We start from the raw sequence: 10,746 nt of genomic DNA, 5'->3' as shown, positions 1-10,746 counted from the left end.
CTATGAAGGCTGGTGGTATAGGTGTGGGTAATGCCTGTGTGCGAGTTGGCTGCGGCTATGAAGGCTGGTGGTATAGGTGTGGGTAATGCCTGTGTGCGAGTTGGCTGCGGCTATGAAGGCTGGTGGTATAGGTGTGGGTAATGCCTGTGTGCGAGTTGGCTGCGGCTATGAAGGCTGGTGGTATAGGTGTGGGTAATGCCTGTGTGCGAGTTGGCTGTGGCTATGAAGGCTGGTGGTATAGGTGTGGGTAATGCCTGTGTGCGAGTTGGCTGTGGCTATGAAGGCTGGTGGTATAGGTGTGGGTAATGCCTGTGTGCGAGTTGGCTGTGGCTATGAAGGCTGGTGGTATAGGTGTGGGTAATGCCTGTGTGCGAGTTGGCTGTGGCTATGAAGGCTGGTGGTATAGGTGTGGGTAATGCCTGTGTGCGAGTTGGCTGTGGCTATGAAGGCTGGTGGTATAGGTGTGGGTAATGCCTGTGTGCGAGTTGGCTGTGGCTATGAAGGCTGGTGGTATAGGTGTGTGTGTGCATCGAGGAACTAGAAAATGCTGCAGGAAAACGGGGCCGCATTTGTGCTTTGTACAAGGATTTGCTCATTCTACTTATTCACAACTCTTTAATTCCACATTTACGGCCATTATTTGAATAGAAAGTTGGAATATAGGCGGCGATGAGCTTGAAACGTTGCTGGGGAGTAGGGAAACAAGTTAAGAATGCTTAATAGAATGATTATTCGACTTCGAAATAAGTTTAACATTAACCCTCTCTAGGGCCGTGGGAAGTATGCTTCCCACCAAACTTATCAATCTTTGTATGAAATTACGTAGGTTGGTATAAGTTATGACAATCTTTCTTGGAAAGACGAACTTAAGTGCTTCAGTTCTTCATCTCACACAAAATGCGTATTGGTTTGTCACTTAATTATTAATTAACCAAATTAATCAAATTAAATTTATCTAAGCTAAATGAATCCCTTTTCTTATTCTAATTTCAAGCCTAAAAATATTTTAACATAATGACTAGAAAAAAAATGGCCCTGTAAAAGGTTAAACCAGATCTTGATGATTTTTAAAATTTTTGGATTTGAATCCCATAAATTTGACTGCTATGTATGTATCTGACAGAATAAGTCTTTCCGTTTCGAAGTTTCCACTTTACGTAGGAATAAGATCGAACCGGATTGAATAATAACAGATAAATAGTTTGTTCCATTGCTGTTCGTTTTGTGACAATATTTCGGAGATCTCTTGTAATTAGATCTTTGCCCAAATCGACAATTAAAATGCATTTTGATTTTTATGAATAATAGGAATTCTTCACGGTATAATAAGGATCGACAAATTGCACTTGAATAACATACTGATGAACAGAATGTATTCGAATTCATATTACGGTGAAATTATATATTTGATTTCCAGAGTCTTTGGTTTACTGCGTTTTCTTTAGAACTGAGCTCAATATAAAAATCTACTAGCTCGTTTAAAAAGGCAATTGCTTGAAATATCCAATATATAAACTTTAGAATTATTTTTCGAATTGAATTTACTTATTCGTAGAATGGCAATAAAAATTGTTCGTTTATTGGAAATTAAACAATTTATTCCAAAATTTCTACATCTCGTTTAAAAGCTGCCTTTTATTTTTTAAATTTCAGCTCGCGGTTCTTGCCATCTTTGTCAGTATTAATTCCGTATACGTAATCTTAAATTATGAAGCATTTCGTTCTTCGAACCACCTTTCCCCACCAATTTTCAATTTAAAATTAACATGAACAGTAATATTGTGGATGCCGTTCTTTTCTTTCTATATATGAATTTATTCCCCTAGTTGACGTTACAATATGGCACGTCGTACGGGAAAATTCGTTCGATTCGTGTTCGCGTATCAATTAATCCTAAAGTGGTTAGATATTTTTATGCTGTAATAAAGTATAATTTCTACTGAATAAAGTATCCTAGTCTATTTGAAGAACCACAGTCCAGAAATGAGAAATAATTTAGTTTGTTCCATATCAAAATTTGAAAACAGAAGTTTGAATGATCTCGTGTATTGAATGCGGATGAATTCTAATTACCTTTCGAATTGAATGAAAAGTAATAGGCTAGATCAGGGATAGGAAATTGTTTGTAATTGTAATCGAACTAAGCACTAGAGAACCATTTTTAGTCTTTAAACGCAACTATTTTGAATGTATACGAAAGTAGGTAAATTTCGTGTTGCATTTCTCTATCCATTGATGCATAGAAAATCGTATCCTTTTGCATAAAGTTTAAACAGTTGGTACAGTTTTATGGCAAAGGAGGTTGTTCCATTCGAGAGCAAATTTTTTTATTAAAAAGGAAGCGCGGGAGAATCTTTATAATTCATCGTCTTCCAAAATTTAAAATCAAACACTAAACTGCTAGCCGTCCATTCGTACATTTTTTAACTTTAGGAAAACTTAAGACGCATTGAAATCTGAACATTTGGTATTTTGAATACGGAAGAAATAATTTCTGAATATTTTACAAAAGTGGCTTTCAAGTGACGAAAGTGCCATAATTGTGTAGATTTTACTTGGTATAGTCTAATGATATAGGGAAGAGCCATATCTATTGATTTCTTGTGCCGTTTCTAAAAATATGCAGAATGAATATTTAATTTCATAAGTTCCTAGGCTTAAAATGACCTTAATTATTAAACTGCCTCACTCGTCCCAGGAGTTTGGTTTTGAATCCATCCGATTTTTCATTCGTTTAAAAGAAATGCTACCTCTCAGAAATTATCAACTAAACAAGTCCTGCTGTTATTAGAGCAGCTGTCTGTGGACACTTCAGATGTTTGTTGGAACAATGAAGCAACGCCTTACCCCCATATGTGGAATGACTGCCTTCTCAGCTCTTGGCAAAAATTGTGTTGATAGCAGCCATCTGGATGGCCAGGAGACTTTCTCTCGGTTCCGTACAGAAGTGATATCGGTAAGTTATACTATTTATAATTGCCATATTGAATTGAAGATGGGATGCAATAGTTTTTCAATGGTAATTAGAGCTATAAAATGTACTTTATTTCATTAGTTTTTCATAGGGTGGACAGCTTACCTGTGTCCATGCCGTTTTATTTAACAAAGGCACGACGTCAATCACCAGTACTGTGTTCTCGGTTCCATGTACATGCTATATGCACCAATGCTGGATGCGAGGAAGTCTTCTTTTAAGATGACAAAGTACAAGAAATTCAAGGCTACAGTAAGTATGAAAATTATATTAATAAGCTGACGAAGCTGCATGGCTTTTGGAAACAAATTGTATTCGATTCGTTTCAAAAGTTAGTTTTCTGGAAGCTGCAAAGAGAAGTGAAACATAATTTCCGGGAAACCTTTATGAACCTTTGTATGTGTAACCTTTTGAACTACCTCCAACGCAAGAACTACCAATATTGAAATACATTTTATACTATGGTGGTTATTTGTATGTCATCACTTGGGTTGCACGGGCCAGTAACTTTAAAATCATTTCGACCCGCACCTGTAGCAGGAAAAAAATGATTCCAGATAATCGTTTTGTGTCTATATGGACTGAGGGAAACCTACTTTCTAGAATGGATAAATGTATTACTATTTAAACGATCAACGTTTTTAGATCCTTTATAAATTGTAGTTATTAAATATGCTTCTTGGTAAGATCCTCAAATTCGCTTTTCTATTTTACAAGCATCTAAATATGGCATTCCATAAAATTTGAAATGTAACTGTCCAAAATTAAAATTGAATGTTCCTTAAATGGAATTTCATATAATTTACCACTAAATATTTTGTGGGTCGCTTTAAAGAGTATTCTAGCGTTTCGCGAGTAAACTTAATACAACAAATGTAATCAGCAATTATGCTTAGTGGTTAATTAACAAATTAGATGCATGATTTATTTTCCTGCATACGCTTATAGCTCTCGGAAAAGATTTGGAAGAATTCTTTTAAAACCAAATATTTAGATGAATTGTTTAACAAATATATTTCAAACATTGCTAATAGCTTAATTTTTTAAAAGAAAAAATTGAACTGATATGAGCTCTAAGATTTCCTGATTAAAACGGGATACCTTTAATTTCTGTCAATGAAGTTGCAAGCAAATCCTTGTCAGAATTTAGAATTTTTGATGTAGATAAAAGTGCAAAAGTAAAATGCATACATTCTTGCATTTTATAGTATACTTGATATATTTCATATCGAATCATTTTTAATTTTTTCAGATGTTGAAAGGTTCTGAAGCAAGTGATCGCGGTACAACAGATAATATGGAACTTCAACAAGCGCATATTAGAATTCGGATCCTATGGAATCCGACTAACAGACCAAAGATTTATTGGATGATTTATGAAGCCTGAAATATTAGACTAAACTTAACTTGTCAACTTTGTACAAGAAAAGAAAAATATCGGAATTTTAAAAATGACCTACAAAGTGGATTGAAAGTGAAAGAAACGTCTATTATCCCTGCATATTCCAGGAAAGTGGCTTCTAAGTGAGTCTGAATTATGTTGATTTCTCATGGTCTGAGTTTCTGGGGAAACCATAACCATTACTTCTTACGCTGTTTTCAAGATATGAATAGAAAAAAGAGTGAGAATTTCAGATTTTAGATTAATAATAGCAAGAACTTTGGAGATAATATAAATTTAAATTACTTTATTTAAACCTGAAAGTATTCTGATAAATTTCTTCATGTTTAGTCATGAAAGAACGTCTTATGAATCGAAAAAGAGGCAGAATCTCGTATAATTGATATTAGTGTAGCGCATTCTGCAATAAATTCACCCGAGGCCATTTAAATGAACAACGGCTTAATACCACTTGTCTGTGCAGTGAATACAATTTCGGCTCTAGCCGCAAATTCTAAATATGCGAGATATCTGGATTGGTGGAAAAAATAGTACTGAAGTGATATCGGTAAGTTGCGCGAATTTTGTTAATTGTCAAATCGAACTGAAAATTGTATCGAAACGCTTTTGGTTATGAAATAATTAGACCTATAAAAATGCTTTTTCATTAGGTGTTCATAGTTCAGACAACTTACTACCATTATGCATGCATTTTTCTTGGATAAGTGTGCTGTCGTCATCAGTAATACGACTTTCTCGGTTCCATATACAAGCCATCGGTACCCGCTAATTTCCCTAAGAAAATTTGAAGTATCAAATTCACATGGTAAGTTCTTGAATCATTATAATAAAATTATCAGAATAGCATATTTCCAAACTTTTTGTGTAGACCCTCTAGAAAGTATTCCGAAGGCACAAAAATGCATTAATCATAGTTTTCTGTGAACATTGAAGTTTTAGTTGCCTCTGAACATAAGAAACGAATTACCACTCGTGTTATACTGGGAGATCGATTTCTGTAAATAGATGAAGTAATTAATTGCCCAACAATAGTTGGCCTATGTAGGGTTTCTTGTCAATAGGGAAATGCATGGTGAAACTTTTTCAGACATGTGCCTATGAAATATAAGCAAAAATGTATTTTCATAATTTTGTGTCATTTCCCCTCTAGTTATTTTTTGGGCCAAATCAAACGTATTGCAGTTGATATTTGAAATTTTCAATCCTTCATTAATCGGTTACCAGCATACAATAATAAGTAAGGTGAACTCGTTTGACTTTCAAATATATAAACCGCAGTCTCGGAAATTCATTTGCAATCTCTACGAAAGGAATTGTGCTCGTTTCTTATCATCGGGCCTTTGTTTTTTTCTCCTATGCAAGGATGCGTTTATTTTTGGCGCTTTTAAACGGTTCTGTGAAAGTTTCGAGAGCTTAGCAAAATCTACCGTATTCTAAAATCTAAACAATGACGATCGGAAGCTATTGGAGCATTCATTATTTGCCATTTCTGACTTTCATATAGAATAAAACCACGCATGTCTCGAGTTTCTGGAATTTAAAAAAATGCTTAATTTTAAAATTGTATTTAAATGGTTAGTCACACTTTCATAATACGAGCTGTTGATGGGGAAAAATCCTAGATATAGATTCCGCTTCTATTGATAGCAATTAAACTATTTTTTCAGATAATTGAATTATTGGAGTGGATTTAACAATCAAAATTAGGCCTTTTATATTCTGGCATTTAATGGCATTCTCGATAGTTTGATTTCATCTATTAATTGAATCTTTTCAGATGTCTACATATTTTTACCCAAGTGATCACGGCACAAGATATCATTTGGAGCCTCCAACCTTGCAATTCGGAACCTTTTCAATGGAACTATGATTGGAGATCCAATTTAAGCAGATGAGTTTGTAAAATTCATTTTCGCTTCGCCTAAATTTATATTAGTACTTAAAAATGAATACATAAATGATCTGCACAATGGAAATGTGATTATGTATGTAGTCAACATTACTTCAGGATATCAATACATCTTTGAAATGTTTTATTCTAAGAGTAAGATACTGAATACTTATTTTTTTTCGAACTTTGCATAGCTTGAAGTATGTAAACTATCCGATTCAAAAACAAGTGTTTGGCAATTCAATATTTCATCTTAAAATTGTCTGGAAACTTTTATTCTTATATTAACTTTAAAATATTGGTCTTCATTTATTCCCTTCAAATGTAATACTTCTTTTTTTTCTTCGTTTTTAAAGTGCTTATTTTTCAATGTACATTAGTAAAATGATTTTTTAATATGGAAAACTTAAAATTTGGTAGTGTATTTAATTTTAGCAATCTAAAACAACTTTCCCACAAAACTGAATGTTTAATTTAGATTTCAGATAAAATTTGCTTTAAAATTTCTGTATAATTATCTGCTTGTCAACTGGTTGAGCTCTAATAAGCTCTTGTTGACCAAGCAATATGGACGGGAATCGCAATTATGAAATAAAGACTTCATTTGCGTAGTGCATTACTTCATTGTGAGGGGAAAACGAATATTTTCGCCATTAGACGATTTAAGAGTATTTTAATCAGTTTACCATAGAAAAAATTTTAAAAAAAATGCAAATTTTTGTAAACTGACCTGTTTTTTATTTTACCTACATATTTTTCAAAATTAGTCTTTTGGTATCATTTTGTACTGAATGTCGATGCTTGAGAAAACAAATTCATGAACTTGCCCATTTCGTTTTGTGATTAAAAATGAGTAATCAAATAATTCAGTATATTCTTATAACCCTATGTATACGATTCTAGTATATTAAAGAATTTTGCATTTCATAATGATCCTGATATTCGCCTTGCAAATATTCGTTTTAAATATGCAAAATTATTATATGCTTAACATATGTATATTTTATGCTTAATTTGTTTTCTGCGATATCTAAATTTAAAAGAATTTTGGTATTAAAGTAAATGAAGTTATGAAATTCGCTATAATAACAATCATATGCATGTTCGGCTAATTTAAAATAAGCGAATAGTAACCTGTTAAGAAAAATGTCTGTGTATGGAGGATAAATCAAAACCAACAGTTAGCATAAATGTTTGTCTTCTTACTTTATCTGAAATTTCGAAAATATTTTCAATAAAGGATTAATCAACCGCAAATCGCGTATTTACGCACATGAAACAGTTTTGTATTTTGAAGAGACGTTTTATGGTAATATTATAAATTTGATAATACTTGACTTTTGAAATTATAAATATTCTAAAATTGTTATAAAGTTTCAGTTTCTTTTCATTATTTCATATGTGAATTTCATAATGCATCGCATTATGAATCAAAATTTAGTCATATCAATGGTTATTGATTTAAATCTCTAACATTTCAATTTTTTTTTACCGTAGTCTGTGTAGATACATCAAATCTGTTCGTTGCATCCATTTGCAATTTTTTAAATTAATATTTTATTGATGTTAAATTTAAAATAAAATAGTAATGGTAAGATTAATAGTAAATTTAAAATTCTAAATATCTTGTTACTTAAAATTTTAATTTCATGTAAAGTTTGCATCCGCGGATAAAGCATACTTTGATTGGCTCGGCCGGCCAGCCAATCAAAATATCTTTTTGATTCTCGGAAAGCATTTGATCATCGTGCCTGATCACCACGGTGATCAGTATGCTTTTAGAGAAAATACGATGCTCTTTAATGATTTATATGAAATAGGCGTAAAATTCTATTCGAATATAATGTGTCGCTTTGTTGAAGGAAAAAGTGAATGGATGCGATGACTGTTAAATAATCTAAATGTAGGGCATGTCGCTCCTTTTCCAATAACACGAGAAAGACTAGTGTTCTGAACTATCAGCTTTTCATAGTAATATATTTTCTAAAATATTTAAATTTAGTAGAATATTATACTTTTGCATATTCTGTGTTACATTACGCATTGAAATAAAATTTTTAAATGAATTTTCAATTGAAATTCTATTAAATGCCTCAACTTATGTGTTTCTTACCTAGTTATAGCAACCCATGCTGCATAAAATATTCCAATTCAAGTATGTTACATTTATGTTAAACGAATGCTTTACCTATGAAACTGAATTCTTAAGCTAATTTAATTTATGTAATAAGCCTTTACTGTCTTGATACCTTTACTGTCTTGATACTGGATTCTTCATGCACTTATATTGTACATTTTTATGTTGTAATAATCTTGTAAATGAGACCTGTTCTCGTCTATCAAGCATACAAATAAAATTTTATGTACTTTGAATTCAATTTTGTATTTAATTTCTGAATATTATTCACTTCTCTGACAGAAAATGTATTCTATGGGAGATGTTTAGGGGAAATCATAAATTGTTTACGAATGTTAGTTTAAGACTATGCATACATCCAAGTCGCTAGAGTATTGAATTTATTCAAATGAAAAGTAGAAATGATGAAGATGAATTGTTTATCCTTTAGCTAAAATCATTTTATTAATTGAAATAAAAATTATTAGAATTTGTTAGTTTATTGATAAGTGTAGATATGACAAATTTCTATTCTGGTCATGCTTTAGAAATATAGTAGAATTTGGTGAATTGCGGTTTTTCTCAAGTTCTTTTTAACATTGTTCTTAGAAATTTCAATGTCTTTAATTGGGATTTATCTTCATCCGAACTTAAAATCGAAAAATTAACTTTCTACATTACTCCCCTATCGAAAGTGGATAAATTTGGAAGGTTCTTTATTCGGTAAATTTTTGTAAACGCAACATTTCGAGAAAAATGGTAAATGAATGTTACAATAACCTAGTGTTTATTTCTTAATTTTCATTCTTCGTTAATGAAAATAAAACCTTTTTAGCAGCTTATTGTTCAGAATTCTTCGGTATTAAATTTGGAAAAAATATTTTCTTGAATATTAAATACAACATTTAATGTTCATTCTGAATTGTATTAAACAATTGAATGCAATAGTTGAAATTTAAAAATCCGCTATATAAGTTATTGGGCAGTAATTTATTTAAATGTATGCAACTCTTAAGAAATAGAATTCGGAACTGACGAGTCGGTTTATTTTGAAAAAATTCTTTGAATTCTTAAGAATTTTACTTAAAATTGCAAAACCCAATTTACTTTCTATTAAAAATTCTTATTTCAAATGCATTCATATTCTATTTTTCATATTGTAACAATCTTGTAAACTATCTTGTATATCAAACATGCAAATAAAATTTATAGTTTAATTTTTATTTAATTGCCAAATATTCTGATCTTTTTTCAGATTTATTAGTTTTGATACTTAGTAATAATTTCTAGAAAATATTTAACATATTCGTAGTCTAAATTAAAATTCTTAAAATGAATTACTAATTTATATTCTTTACTTAAAATCATTTTTAGTTTTAACCTAAGTATAAATAAATCGCAAATTCAGCTTAAATGTAAATCAATTTTTACCTAAAATATTCTTATTAATCTAAATATCGTTAGAATTTATTTGCTAGTTTATTCATAGAGTAAAAACATGATAAATCAGAACTGTTGATTCATTTCGCTGTTTTAGTGATGGTACATATAATATAAATTGGCTGCACTTTTCATGCTTTAGAAATGCAGTAAACTTAGGGAATTCGAAATTGTTCTTTATCATTTTTGAAATTTCTCTTAAATTTTAATCTTCAATTCGAATTCAGTTTATAATTATTTATAATCTTGCCTTCTTTCTATACTTCGTGATCACAAGTGAGTAAATTTTTGAGGCCCTCTAAAATTTTTAAATGAGTTGGATGTGAATTGTGCAGTTTAAGTTGAGGTCTCGTTGCATTATTCCTCATTTTCCACTTAAAAATTTATCTTAAAAACAAGTTAACATTTTTTACTACTTTAATAAAATCTTTTATTGAATATATACAGATGAATTGTCATTCTTGATTTAAAATCTTACTTTTACCTGGCTATATTGATTTTTATAGTATTTTTCTTCCAATTATATATTGTGGATGACTAGAATTCTGCAATAAAATACTATATGAAGATGTTCTACTCTTCGTTGTCAAATTTTATGTATTTAAATCTTAATCAAAATATTTAAATATTTATCAAATGTTTGGAATTTTCTTAAAGTAAAATACCAATGCTTTAATCGGGAATCGAAAAGCTTTCTACAAGCTTGTATCCCCATTTAAACAGCCATAAAATGTCGTCGTGAAATTTACCCTCTAGATTTCTCAGTGTTGGAGATTTATATAGTAAATATTGCAAAATATCAAAAGAATTTATTTTATACACCAACATGCTTCAAAAATATTACTGTGAATTAAACAGGGAGGAAAGGGAAGAGCTTCCAGATGGTTGGTTCTCAATCATGATTATATGACATACAGTTTTCT

The 10,746-nt window shown here is 31.0% G+C and overlaps 1 long non-coding RNA gene across 1 annotated transcript; it reads left to right on the top strand.

Annotated features, from left to right (window-relative positions):
- Nucleotides 1–2,573: 2,573 nt before the first annotated feature.
- Nucleotides 2,574–4,745, top strand: LOC129981792 (uncharacterized). Its single transcript, XR_008785361.1, has 3 exons — nucleotides 2,574–2,956; nucleotides 3,056–3,226; nucleotides 4,227–4,745. It is a non-coding gene; the product is annotated as an uncharacterized LOC129981792 (long non-coding RNA).
- The last annotated feature ends 6,001 nt before the right edge of the window (nucleotides 4,746–10,746 follow it).

Source organism: Argiope bruennichi, chromosome 8, assembly GCF_947563725.1.
Source record: "Argiope bruennichi chromosome 8, qqArgBrue1.1, whole genome shotgun sequence".
In the NCBI taxonomy this organism is placed as follows: Eukaryota; Metazoa; Arthropoda; class Arachnida; order Araneae; family Araneidae; genus Argiope; species Argiope bruennichi.
This window is presented reverse-complemented; position numbering and strand designations above follow the sequence as displayed.